The sequence below is a fragment of the Argopecten irradians genome, chromosome 3, assembly GCF_041381155.1.
Source record: "Argopecten irradians isolate NY chromosome 3, Ai_NY, whole genome shotgun sequence".
Taxonomy (NCBI): Eukaryota; Metazoa; Mollusca; class Bivalvia; order Pectinida; family Pectinidae; genus Argopecten; species Argopecten irradians.
In genome coordinates, this window is record NC_091136.1 from 67,421,202 (window position 1) to 67,436,875 (window position 15,674).

Genomic DNA, 15,674 nt, shown 5'->3' on the forward strand with positions numbered 1-15,674 from the left:
ATCATTACTAAATTAGGCACGGTATAGTCGTTATATTTACAGAGCATTAGTACACACTCAGACCAGGGCTATCATTACTAAATTAGGCACGGTATAGTCGTTATATTTACAGAGCATTAGTACACACTCAGACCAGGGCTATCATTACTAGATTAGGCACGGTATAGTCGTTATATTTACAGAGCATTAGTACACACTCAGACCAGGGCTATCATTACTAAATTAGGCACGGTATAGTCGTTATATTTACAGAGCATTAGTACACACTCAGACCAGGGCTATCATTACTAAATTAGGCACGGTATAGTCGTTATATTTACAGAGCATTAGTACACACTCAGACCAGGGCTATCATTACTAAATTAGGCACGGTATAGTCGTTATATTTACAGAGCATTAGTAACACACTCAGACCAGGGCTATCATTACTAAATTAGGCACGGTATAGTCGTTATATTTACAGAGCATTAGTACACACTCAGACCAGGGCTATCATTACTAAATTAGGCACGGTATAGTCGTTATATTTACAGAGCATTAGTACACACTCAGACCAGGGCTATCATTACTAAATTAGGCACGGTATAGTCGTTATATTTACAGAGCATTAGTACACACTCAGACCAGGGCTATCATTACTAAATTAGGCACGGTATAGTCGTTATATTTACAGAGCATTAGTACACACTCAGACCAGGGCTATCATTACTAAATTAGGCACGGTATAGTCGTTATATTTACAGAGCATTAGTACACACTCAGACCAGGGCTATCATTACTAAATTAGGCACGGTATAGTCGTTATATTTACAGAGCATTAGTACACACTCAGACCAGGGCTATCATTACTAAATTAGGCACGGTATAGTCGTTATATTTACAGAGCATTAGTACACACTCAGACCAGGGCTATCATTACTAAATTAGGCACGGTATAGTCGTTATATTTACAGAGCATTAGTACACACTCAGACCAGGGCTATCATTACTAAATTAGGCACGGTATAGTCGTTATATTTACAGAGCATTAGTACACACTCAGACCAGGGCTATCATTACTAAATTAGGCACGGTATAGTCGTTATATTTACAGAGCATTAGTACACACTCAGACCAGGGCTATCATTACTAAATTAGGCACGGTATAGTCGTTATATTTACAGAGCATTAGTACACACTCAGACCAGGGCTATCATTACTAAATTAGGCACGGTATAGTCGTTATATTTACAGAGCATTAGTACACACTCAGACCAGGGCTATCATTACTAAATTAGGCACGGTATAGTCGTTATATTTACAGAGCATTAGTACACACTCAGACCAGGGCTATCATTACTAATTAGGCACGGTATAGTCGTTATATTTACAGAGCATTAGTACACACTCAGACCAGGGCTATCATTACTAAATTAGGCACGGTATAGTCGTTATATTTACAGAGCATTGTACAGTACACACTCAGACCAGGCTATCATTACTAATTAGGCACGGTATAGTCGTTATATTTACAGAGCATTAGTACACACTCAGACCAGGGCTATCATTACTAAATTAGGCACGGTATAGTCGTTATATTTACAGAGCATTAGTACACACTCAGACCAGGGCTATCATTACTAAATTAGGCACGGTATAGTCGTTATATTTACAGAGCATTAGTACACACTCAGACCAGGGCTATCATTACTAAATTAGGCACGGTATAGTCGTTATATTTACAGAGCATTAGTACACACTCAGACCAGGGCTATCATTACTAAATTAGGCACGGTATAGTCGTTATATTTACAGAGCATTAGTACACACTCAGACCAGGGCTATCATTACTAAATTAGGCACGGTATAGTCGTTATATTTACAGAGCATTAGTACACACTCAGACCAGGGCTATCATTACTAAATTAGGCACGGTATAGTCGTTATATTTACAGAGCATTAGTACACACTCAGACCAGGGCTATCATTACTAAATTAGGCACGGTATAGTCGTTATATTTACAGAGCATTAGTACACACTCAGACCAGGGCTATCATTACTAAATTAGGCACGGTATAGTCGTTATATTTACAGAGCATTAGTACACACACTCAGACCAGGGCTATCATTACTAAATTAGGCACGGTATAGTCGTTATATTTACAGAGCATTAGTACACACTCAGACCAGGGCTATCATTACTAAATTAGGCACGGTATAGTCGTTATATTTACAGAGCATTAGTACACACTCAGACCAGGGCTATCATTACTAAAATTAGGCACGGTATAGTCGTTATATTTACAGAGCATTAGTACACACTCAGACCAGGGCTATCATTACTAGATTAGGCACGGTATAGTCGTTATATTTACAGAGCATTAGTACACACTCAGACCAGGGCTATCATTACTAAATTAGGCACGGTATAGTCGTTATATTTACAGAGCATTAGTACACACTCAGACCAGGGCTATCATTACTAGATTAGGCACGGTATAGTCGTTATATTTACAGAGCATTAGTACACACTCAGACCAGGGCTATCATTACTAAGTTAGGCACGGTATAGTCGTTATATTTACAGAGCATTAGTACACACTCAGACCAGGGCTATCATTACTAAATTAGGCACGGTATAGTCGTTATATTTACAGAGCATTAGTACACACTCAGACCAGGGCTATCATTACTAAATTAGGCACGGTATAGTCGTTATATTTACAGAGCATTAGTACATACACAGACACTCAGACCAGGGCTATCATTACTAAATTAGGCACGGTATAGTCGTTATATTTACAGAGCATTAGTACACACTCAGACCAGGGCTATCATTACTAAATTAGGCACGGTATAGTCGTTATATTTACAGAGCATTAGTACACACTCAGACCAGGGCTATCATTTACTAAATTAGGCACGGTATAGTCGTTATATTTACAGAGCATTAGTACACACTCAGACCAGGGCTATCATTACTAAATTAGGCACGGTATAGTCGTTATATTTACAGAGCATTAGTACACACTCAGACCAGGGCTATCATTACTAAATTAGGCACGGTATAGTCGTTATATTTACAGAGCATTAGTACACACTCAGACCAGGGCTATCATTACTAAATTAGGCACGGTATAGTCGTTATATTTACAGAGCATTAGTACACACTCAGACCAGGGCTATCATTACTAAATTAGGCACGGTATAGTCGTTATATTTACAGAGCATTAGTACACACTCAGACCAGGGCTATCATTACTAATTAGGCACGGTATAGTCGTTATATTTACAGAGCATTAGTACACACTCAGACCAGGGCTATCATTACTAAATTAGGCACGGTATAGTCGTTATATTTACAGAGCATTAGTACACACTCAGACCAGGGCTATCATTACTAAATTAGGCACGGTATAGTCGTTATATTTACATTTACAGAGCATTAGTACACACTCAGACCAGGGCTATCATTACTAAATAGGCACGGTATAGTCGTTATATTTACAGAGCATTAGTACACACTCAGACCAGGGCTATCATTACTAAATTAGGCACGGTATAGTCGTTATATTTACAGAGCATTAGTACACACTCAGACCAGGGCTATCATTACTAAATTAGGCACGGTATAGTCGTTATATTTACAGAGCATTAGTACACACTCAGACCAGGGCTATCATTACTAAATTAGGCACGGTATAGTCGTTATATTTACAGAGCATTAGTACATACTCAGACCAGGGCTATCATTACTAAATTAGGCACGGTATAGTCGTTATATTTACAGAGCATTAGTACACACTCAGACCAGGGCTATCATTACTAAATTAGGCACGGTATAGTCGTTATATTTACAGAGCATTAGTACACACTCAGACCAGGGCTATCATTACTAAATTAGGCACGGTATAGTCGTTATATATTTACAGAGCATTAGTACACACTCAGACCAGGGCTATCATTACTAAATTAGGCACGGTATAGTCGTTATATTTACAGAGCATTAGTACACACTCAGACCAGGGCTATCATTACTAAATTAGGCACGGTATAGTCGTTATATTTACAGAGCATTAGTACACACTCAGACCAGGGCTATCATTACTAAATTAGGCACGGTATAGTCGTTATATTTACAGAGCATTAGTACACACTCAGACCAGGGCTATCATTACTAAATTAGGCACGGTATAGTCGTTATATTTACAGAGCATTAGTACACACTCAGACCAGGGCTATCATTACTAAATTAGGCACGGTATAGTCGTTATATTTACAGAGCATTAGTACACACTCAGACCAGGGCTATCATTACTAAATTAGGCACGGTATAGTCGTTTATATTTACAGAGCATTAGTACACACTCAGACCAGGGCTATCATTACTAAATTAGGCACGGTATAGTCGTTATATTTACAGAGCATTAGTACACACTCAGACCAGGGCTATCATTACTAAATTAGGCACGGTATAGTCGTTATATTTACAGAGCATTAGTACACACTCAGACCAGGGCTATCATTACTAAATTAGGCACGGTATAGTCGTTATATTTACAGAGCATTAGTACACACTCAGACCAGGGCTATCATTACTAAATTAGGCACGGTATAGTCGTTATATTTACAGAGCATTAGTACACACTCAGACCAGGGCTATCATTACTAAATTAGGCACGGTATAGTCGTTATATTTACAGAGCATTAGTACACACTCAGACCAGGGCTATCATTACTAAATTAGGCACGGTATAGTCGTTATATTTACAGAGCATTAGTACACACTCAGACCAGGGCTATCATTACTAAATTAGGCACGGTATAGTCGTTATATTTACAGAGCATTAGTACACACTCAGACCAGGGCTATCATTACTAAATTAGGCACGGTATAGTCGTTATATTTACAGAGCATTAGTACACACTCAGACCAGGGCTATCATTACTAAATTAGGCACGGTATAGTCGTTATATTTACAGAGCATTAGTACACACTCAGACCAGGGCTATCATTACTAAATTAGGCACGGTATAGTCGTTATATTTACAGAGCATTAGTACACACTCAGACCAGGGCTATCATTACTAAATTAGGCACGGTATAGTCGTTATATTTACAGAGCATTAGTACACACTCAGACCAGGGCTATCATTACTAAATTAGGCACGGTATAGTCGTTATATTTACAGAGCATTAGTACACACTCAGACCAGGGCTATCATTACTAAATAAGCCACGGTATAGTCGTTATATTTACAGAGCATTAGTACACACTCAGACCAGGGCTATCATTACTAATATAGGCACGGTATAGTCGTTATATTTACAGAGCATTAGTACACACTCAGACCAGGGCTATCATTACTAAATTAGGCACGGTATAGTGTAACTACTGTGAATATGGATAAAAACCGTGAATATGGGTAACAACCGTGAATATGGGTAACAACCGTAAATATGGATAACAACCGTGAATATTAAGCAACTTATGATATGGAAACAATGACATATGTTCTGCCTGTTCCAAATCAGCACACTCATACGTATCTCAATTTGGAAAGTATTTCTTAATTTTAGACTGAGCCTCTTTGTTTCCTGATCACCCATTTCTACAACACAGTTGAGTAATGAGTTCATGAGTTTCAATAACATTTTTACGCGTCCATAATCTAGGATCGTGAGAGCTACATATCAACCCTTTTGATAAAGGCCATATACTGTTGTGGTACATGTTCCATTGTTCCTGTTGGACATACGACCAAGAACACCATGACAGTTAGTCCTATAGTTATTTATATTTCGATACGTTCCGAAGATGTTTAAAGTACATAAAATATGAGTAAAGATTTAGACGCTCTCACGTAGCTTACGTACACATTGTAAATATCCCACAAATTGTAACACAAACTGCTGGTTTTTAGAATGATCAGATTGTGAATGTTTAACAGTCTCCGGTGGAAGTGGTAGAAATGTAGTTGAGCTACAGAATTGTTTCTTTGTCAGTTAAAATCAATATATCCCAGTAATTAAGGCTACATAAAATACGTAAAAAGGAATGGTACAGCTGTAAGCCAATACTGCTCGTATCAGCGACAATGAGTGTGATTTCATTCGATTTATGGAACAGAAAGGAACCGCTATGCAAACGGTGGGGAAGTCAAAAGGGCAAGATTCTAAAGTGCTACGTAGAAATAGCCAACATTTAATTCCAAGTTTGTTTCCGTGTCAGAAGCTACTTTATGTTAGTGTAAAAGCCATCTTTGAGAAGTCACAGTGACATGAGATGTAGGACAGAAGGACAGATATATAGCTAAATATCAATAAGGGTGCTGGGCTGTTACTGCACCAAAGCAATTTATTTGAACAACATATTTTTGTCTTTTTATTAGATCATAAATACCAAAGAAGGTAATGTTATCCAAAGTTATGTACGACAGAACTATAAGACACATCACTGATCGGTACTGTCGATAGTCGATACCGGTCAGTAGTCGATACCGGTCATCGATACCGGTCAGTAATCGATACCGGTCATCGATACCGGTCAGTAGTTGATACCGATATCTAAATGGTAGTCGAAACCGATATCTAAATAGTAATTCTTGAAGTAATGACTGTTTGGGGTGTTGTAAGGCATGCTTATCCAACTGGCTTGTATATGGTAAAAGAATTTTTACTGCTTGTCGTTTTGATAAACATTTGATATAAAAAAAAATCTGTTATTGGTGTCTACATTTTTGTAGAGCATCAATTCCTCTGTTGGGTTGATATACTGCGGAGAATTTAGAAGTTGTCGCATGGCTCATGTAACTTATAGAAAGTAATTACCATAATTCCATGTGTAATGTCCGCGGGCTATACACGCAGGAAATCACGGTGCACTTCGATTTTAAATTAAAGTCTAGAATATGTTTCCATCAGCCCAAACTAAGTCAGGCATTTTGTAATGTTTGGAATTATGTTTGTCTGTTTTGTTTTTTCACATTGTAGAGAATCTTGAGCAGCTTTTAGCTGAAGGGGAGAAGTGTGATAGTATGATCCCTTATATATAAGAAGTAAATGATATGTTGACAGGGTGACGTGCTTTGTCTACTGTTATATCATACATACAGAACTTCTGTAATGCACTAAAGAGAAATAAAGATTTCCTGATTTCTTATCCACTAAGTACGGCAAAACCTATAAATTATTTCTTTTTCGAAAAACCTTTCTCGTTCATTTTTCTTATGTATGAGAAAATTGTCAGATTCAACACTTTTGGGTACAAATAAAGACAGACAGAAATCCATTTAGTTTAAACCTTAACCTGCACCCTACTTATCTCATCTCAACGGACCGTTCATACTTTAAATATTCATTCTGCCTTGTTTCGAACTGTTTAACATGGATAGTATTGATCTGAGAGAAAGAAAGATACACTCCATGTCCTTATATTTAATTCATCGCTAGACCTAGAAACGGAAAGTGTTTATTAAAACAGATAATGACGTCATTTTGTCAGGTAGGTTTTAGTAAAAGGCTTGCTAATTATTGGCCATGGCCGAATATTGTCTAAAGACATGCAAAGCTACACTCATTCCTGTTGGCCATCGCTAAGAAAGACGTCTTACTCGTTTATTACCGGGTCTCTTCCACATCAAAATCTGGTTACTGTCCCATTGGAACCATCTCCCCTTTGGGAAACACTTAGCACATGACACCAGTCAAATCAGAGTGAGTATCGACAACGAGTACCTCTAAACTACTATTTTAGTCAGTGTGTCATATCACCTTGATATGAACAGACACCATTCTGAGGGGTTGACTAAATGTCATATTGATGTAAGATATGTGTCGATTATATATAAACCTTATATATCCCATATTTCAACATGTACGATGTACACGCAATAAATCTACATTGTCAAGAGAGCTAAACAACATGTAGCTAGCAGTGATTTTACTTGTTGAGAATTATATAGAAGAACACATAAAAATTAGCATTACCACTGACGACATAGTTGATATCAATCATCATTAGAGACCAAGTTGATATTAGTAAGGACGAGCTACTCACGGAAGGCAATGTAACATTTCCTGGCCACAGAATGGTTGGTGGCGGCCGTCATCTTAGTCTGTTTTAGGATTTCTTAAATATTGTTTGATCTTTCGATGATTTTTAGCTCACCTGGCCCGAAGGGCCGGTGAGCTTATGTCATGACGCGGCGTCCGTCGTCCGTCGTCCGTCCGTCGTCCGTCGTCCGTCCGTCAACATTTCCTTTAAATCGCTACTAGTCATAGAGTTCTGCATAGATTGTAACCAAATTTGGCCACAAACATCCTTGGGGGAAGGGGAACAGAACTTGTATAAATTTTGGCTCTGACTCCCCGGGGGCAGGAGGGGCGGGGCCCAATAGGGAAAATAAAGGTAAATCCTATAAAACGCTACTTGTCCTAGAGTTCTGCATGGATTGTAACCAAATTTGGCCACAAACATCCTTGAGGGAAGGGGAACAGAACTTGTATAAATTTTGGCTCTGACCCCCCCCCCCCCCCCCCTGGGGGCAGGAGGGGCGGGGCCCAATAGGGGAAATAGAGGTAAATCCTATAAATCGCTACTTGTCCTAGAGTTCTACATGAATTGTAACCACATTTGGCCACAAACATCCTTGGGGGAAGGGGAACAGAACTTGTATAAATTTTGGCTCTGACCCCCCGGGGGCAGGAGGGGCGGGGCCCAATAGGGGAAATAGAGGTAAATCCTATGAATCGCTACTTGTCCTACAGTTCTGCATGGATTGTAACCAAATTTGGCCACTAACATCCTTGGGGGAAGGGGAACAGAACTTGTATAAATTTTGGTTCTGACCCCCTGGGGGCAGGAGGGGCGGGACCCAATAGGGGAAATAGAGGTAGTCCTATGAATCGCTACTTGACCTAGAGTTCTGCAGGGATTTTAACCAAATTTGGCCACAAACATCCTTGGGGGAAGGGGAACAGAACTTGTATAAATTTTGGCTCTGACCCCCCGGGGGCAGGAGGGGCGGGGCCCAATAGGGGAAATAGAGGTAAATCCTATGAATCGCTACTTGTCCTACAGTTCTGCATGGATTGTAACCAAATTTGGCCACAAACATCCTTGGGGGAAGGGGAACAGAACTTGTATAAATTTTGGCTCTGATCCTCTGGGGGCAAGAGGGATGGGGCCCAATAGGGGAAATAGAGGTAAATCCTATAAATCGCTACTTGTCCTAGAGTTCTGCATGGATTGTAACCAAATTTGGCTAGAAATGCATCCTTTGGGGAAGGAGAACAGAAAATTGTATAAATTTTGGCTCTGACCCCCTGGGGGCAGGAGGGGCGGGGCCCAATAGGGGAAATAGAGGTAAATCCTATAAATCGCTAATAGCCATATAGTTCTGCTTGGATTTTAACCAAATTTGGCCCAGAAATATCCTTGGGGTTAACAGAATTTGTATAAATTTTGGCTTTGACACCCTTGAGCAGAAAGAGTGGGGCCCAATAGGGGAATTAGAGGTAAATATTCAAATTCCTTCAGAAAAGAAACAATGAACTTGTATTCAGAACATTCCTAGGCATTACAAACCAGGTGAGCGATACAGGCCCTCTGGGCCTCTTGTTTATACATGTATTTTGGTGTGGTTAATATAGTTTGGGAAAACTTTTTTTCTTGTGACAGGAACATTAAAGATGCTCCACCACCGACGGAACATAAATGATATTCATCATTTGAACAATAATTGGTGTTGAATCGTGTATATATGTCTGATTAACAAAGAAATTAAAATAAAATTATTTATTTTGCTTTTGGTGCATGCGCAATCAGTACTTCATTTCATATAGGACACAGTGCCACAGATTTTTTCGGGATACAATTATTTTTTTTTTTTATATGTTTTTAATTTTTCAATGGTGGTTATTGTGTAAAGTAAGTAACTTTTTTAACCGACGAAAAATACTAATCCGTCTACTCCTGTTTTTAAAGTGAAAAAAATACAATTTGTCAGCGGTGGAGCATCTTTAAAATAGTATCTAAAATGCAGGATTTTGTGCAAATTTGGTTGCAAATCTCATTAAGTGATAAATGTGTAAAAACTGCGTTTGACTAGGGTACTTAAATGAAACAAACCTACTCGGTACCTCCATTGTTTTATCACCGGACATTTCCAGATAAAAGAGTACATTATTTGGATGATAATGGCTACAAATGAAAGTTCTATGAAACTATTTGCATTTTACACATTTAGCTGAAGAATTACATAACTTTATAAGCCTTTGTCTGACTTAAATAACAAAGCCGATTTATAAGTACACTCACATATCACGACTTAAACTAAAGTACAAATGATCTGATAAAATTATAAATAACGACCTTAATCTTCTTCCATTCAGTAGCCACGCTATTTTACGTGTTTGGAAGGCGATGTGTCATCTGTGAAGCTGATTTAAACCTTAAGTCACACGTCGAATGTCCGGAGAAGTGTGCAAATGTACAATCTAGGTTGTTTTAAATGTGACCAAAAATGTTCAAAAGCTGGGATAGAAAAACATTAACAAAATGACAACGTGTTCAATCCGTAACAACCTGGTTGTACTGTTAACAATCCGTAACAACCTGGTTGTACTGTTAACAATCCGTAACAACCTGGTTGTACTGTTAACAATCCGTAACAACCTGGTTGTACTGTTAACAATCCGTAACAACCTGGTTGTACTGTTAACAATCCGTAACAACCTGGTTGTACTGTTAACAATCCGTAACAACCTGGTTGTACTGTTAACAATCCGTAACAACCTGGTTGTACTGTTAACTCGTTTGTTGTTATTATTGATAGTATGGATCCTAATTAAACCTTGGACAAATGCAAAAAGAAAAACAACCAATAATTTTGATTTATTTCCATTAACGTACAAATATAATTGAGTGTTGTATGTTTTTTGTCGCAAAAATTATTGTGCTACTTCTGGAGAAGCCATGATGATAGACACGACACTTTCTGGAAACAAACACCACGGAATTCTAACCATGAGAAAGCATACCGGTACCTTCCACAACATTGGTGCTACCAATCTATATTGGCGTCCTAGTATAGACAAGTAGAGGACAAACGTACACAGACTGAGGATTAAACTTAATACCTGTTACGACATAGCAGACACCGCTAGGGGATTGCTATAGTACAAACGTACGCTGGAAGTGACACTTGGAATGATAGAATCGCAAATTGGCCGGTACGACAACGGTGTCAGGGAGAAAAAACAGACCTTGTAATTGGTCGGTAAGGACGACAGAAAGACAGCGGTGTCAGGGAGAAAAACAGACCTGAAAAATGGTTGGTTATAACGACAGAACGACAGTGCTATCAGGGAGGAAAAAACAGACCTAGTTATAATTGGTAGGTTATAACGACAGAACGACAGCGGTGTCAGGGAGAAAAAAACAGACCTAGTAAGAATTGGTCGGTTATAACGACAGAACGACAGCGGTGTCGGGGAAAAAAACCAGACCTGATAATTGGTCGGTTATAACGACAGAAAGACAGCGGTGTCAGGGAGAAAAAAACAGACCTAGTAAGAATTGGTCGGTTATAACGACAGAACGACAGCGGTGTCGGGGAGAAAAAACAGACCTGATAATTGGTCGGTTATAACGACAGAACGACAGTGCTATCAGGGAGGGAAAAAAACAGACCTTATTATTGGTCGGTTTTAACGACAGAACGGCAGCGGTGTCAGGGAGAAAAAAACAGAACTGATAATTGGTCGGTTATAACGACAGAACGACAGCGGTGTCAGGGAGAAAAACAGACGTGGTAATTGGTCGGTTATAACGACAGACGACAGTGGTGTCTGGGAGAAAAAAAATAGACCTGATAATTGGTCGGTTATAACGACAGAACGACAGCGGTGTCGGGAAGAAAAAAACCCAGACCTGATAATTGGTCGGTTATAACGACAGACGACAGCGGTGTCAGGGAGAAAAAAACGGACCTAGTAAGAATTGGTCGGTTATAACAACTGAACGACAGCGGTGTCGGGGAGTAAAAAAAACAGACCTGATAATTGGTCGGTTATAACGACTGAACGACAGCGGTGTCGGGGAAAAACAGACCTGGTAATTGGTCGGTTATAACGACTAAACGACAGCGGTGTCAGGGAAAACAGACCTGGTAATTGGTCGGTTATAACGACTAAACGACAGCGGTGTCGGGGAGAAAAAAACAGACCTGAGAACTGGTATATTTTAGTACGACAGAACTACAAGATGGTGTGTGTGAGAGAATAATCGCATTTCTGTTTGAAACCTGCCACGACTGATTACACCTAACGTTAGCAACAGTAAATGACACAGGTGTCCGACACAGTAGAAATAGTTATATACCTCAGACAATAATTATAGTTAGAACTCCGAAGGAAGGCACATCCGTATTACCACTACCTATAAATGTTACAGTTACGTATATATCCCAGCAATCCTAAATAACTGAAATCATGACATTATTCGAGACTTCCTAGTATATGACGGATTTCGTGAACATTTCCTGAGGAAGATGTCCTCATGCCTGTTATCTGAGAGGGATGAATTCACATGCAACAAGTTAATTCTATCGACTAAAGATATCGCTATTTACATTGAAACTATTTGAAGTTCCTCTTCAGTAGCCATTTAATATACCCTCATATAACAAGTAAATGGGAACATATCGCATTATTTACACGAATACAATATAGGTAGTGACCGTTACACCATCACATGTGGAGCGATGGGTCCTCGTGTTGACGTACTTAATTCCATGTGTCTATTTAATGGTGATGGGAACACCCTGGGATTGTTATCCTACACAGATAATCTGGTGTTTGGTATGGTCGTAACACTGGCAGGTGATGTGTTAATCAATACAATCGATCAGCATCTCCTTTTTTTCATTACATTAACCCACTCGAAAATAACATCGATAATCATCTAAAACAAACATAAGCCGCCCGTATAAGAATAATAACATAAAATGAAATTTTCTGAATCAAGACATTAAGGAAAAGCTTGACCGCTGGCCAAGGCTTCGTGTACTCACGGTAAGGGTGTGGCGGGCAGCTCCACTCGTCCGTCCGTGCGCTCGACAGAGCAGCCAAGTGAGTGTGCTGAGACGTCAACCACTGGCTCCGCGAGATCGATACGCCGTACGGCGAGTACCAGATAGGGCCTGAACCTCCGGGGTAAGCCTAGTACCCAACATACATACAATGGTGTATTTGGGGGATACGCAGATTTTGAGCATTTCATTTGCTTTTATAGTTATGTTGCTTCTCTATTTTACTGGTTGTTATTCCAAATCAAAATTGAACGTTGTGCTGAAGAAGTATAGTTTCAGTTATCGATCAGACACCCTCTGGTGGAATGGGGAAGTTGTTTTTTAAACTAGTGTTACAGACTTGTGACGCTGTTGCATTGCTCTGTGCATAGTTTTAATCGATCTAAATGAGTAAGACAGGACTTCGTTCAATCTACGCCTAACGAACCTGTTGCGTGCGAGACCCATGCTTCCTCCTCACGCATAACCTATCAAATTCTGGTCGACTTTGCCTGTTCTCTTTGTTAAAACATGCCTGCCCCTGTTACCTCCACTTCACTCTGGTGATGGCGGTTTGCTGAAATATAGTACAAGAATGGCAAAAATAGCATTATTACCTAGTTCATTTCCCGAGGATCTGTGATATTCTATTCGAAATAGACTCGCAGTGCTATTAAGTCTAGAATTTCCGTTGTGCTCTCTTATGGAGACACATGAAATAGAAGGTAATTTCAACGATTAGGTTCCCTTTAAACGTGCGGTTGATGATGGCTTATTTTCTCATTGGACTGCCTTAGGACGTATAATGAGTAATATTTACACCGTCTTTCTAGCGTGAGTTATCCCCAATCAATATTGTGTTGTTGTATCAGACAGTCCCGTGATTCACGACCACCTCTCAGTGATCGGAGGCGATCGAGCTCGAGACGGGAAAATTGGAAAAAATAACACTGAAATTGGACGTCAATTGTTACATCAGGTCTTTAATTACTCCGGAAACCACTTATACTGGAGAGCCTTGATGATGGGTAGTGTATCAATCATTAAACGCCATCATAGTTTTGTGTTTCAATTACTTTAATTGGATATTCTAGCATTATATGAAATTTCAGTTCAAAACAGCCATTTCTTCCTTAGCTCGTGGCCGTCAGCCCCACAGAAACTGATTGTATAGATATAACTAGAATACGGATTGAGGATTGCAATCACAGAAGAAGGGTTTCAAAAAAACCCACAAAAAACAGAGATCTTTTGTTGGATTTGTTGTAATTTATTTGATATCAAATTTTTTTTTGTCTCATTTAATTAGCAAACTATTTCAAATTATTTTTCTTTTAAAAATTACTTTGCTGTTTGACATTTTTTATTCAAAATAAATGGATGAAAGCAAGTTCATTTATTACGCATATGCTTATAAACTACGCCTGAGGCCTTCAGACAAAAAGTAAGAAATATACATACTGTACCGAATTCATGATTGCAAAGTGTGACTACAATGGTTTCCCTACGTTCGCCGCTTGTGGAGTTTGTCTGTCAGACTGGTTTTACTTCCATCTATTGAAAACAGCCATTAGAAGACATTTTATGTTTTTTTTCATCTTTTCTTCCGTTTATTGGATTTTACAAAAAAATATATGTATTTGATTGGGCGAAACCTACCTTTAAATACTCCGGTGAGTAAGTTGAAAACTGAGCCTTGGGATAGCTCGATTGAGAGTACTAGTGATTACTCTGTGAGTACTCGGTAATATGTAATGATTGTGTGTGAAGCATTGCTGGAGTGATTGCTATGTGAGCACTCGGTAATATGTAATGATTGTGTGTGAAGCATTGCTGGAGTGATTGCTATGTGAGTAATCGGTAAACGTGAGTGCCCAGTAGCAATGAGTACTCAGCGATGTTGAGTACTCGGTAGCTCGGTAGTGTTGGGCCCACTCAGTATTTGTTGCTAATCATTTAATGATTATTAATTCATTTATCTGATCTGTAAGATTTCTTTTGTTTGTATATTTTGAAGTTATGTTATCATGATCACTCAGAGGCACTGAGTAATCATTAGGATTGATATTGTTGAATATAATATTTAAGGATACAAGATAGGATATAGGATCACAGCTAGGTCAGCTGTGTAATATCTGTATATATTTGCACTGAATAATTTGATAGGTACCATTATGTAGACATTATGTAGATCATCAGTTAATTGTGACTGTTACGGACCCGGTAAACGTCACACTTTGTTTCTCAAATGTAAAAAGGTCCATTTCAATTTATTAACTTTTCACTCCTTTTCAATTTTCTCTACTCCCAACATTTTAAGCGATAAAGAATGGCTATGATATGTGGTAGACGATCTAGGTCACCAAGTGTTCAGATAGTCTTATGTTAATAATTGCAAATAGAAATACAATTAATATATATATAGAACTTGTGTGTGGATTCAGATAAAAAAAAAACTACCGTTTTCGCCCCGACCCCGCTTCCTTTCCCGTCCTTCGACTATCTCTACACATAGCAGTTTCATGTAAGGCTTTAGAAACAGGCTACAAAGTAGCTGACAGGGAAGAAACCAGTATCATTTGATTTGCTTGCAAGATCGTGCTTTATTTTTATAACCAAC

At 38.9% G+C, this 15,674-nt stretch overlaps 1 protein-coding gene across 1 annotated transcript in view; it reads right to left on the reverse strand.

Moving 5' to 3' along the window:
* LOC138319399 (sodium/potassium/calcium exchanger 4-like) overlaps positions 1-13,323 on the reverse strand; it is a 43,315-nt gene extending 29,992 nt beyond the window's left edge. The window contains exon 1 of the mRNA XM_069262502.1: positions 13,058-13,323. The gene's annotated coding sequence lies outside the window, so the exon portion shown is untranslated. The remainder of the gene's footprint in view (positions 1-13,057) is intronic.
* Positions 13,324-15,674: the final 2,351 nt, after the last annotated feature.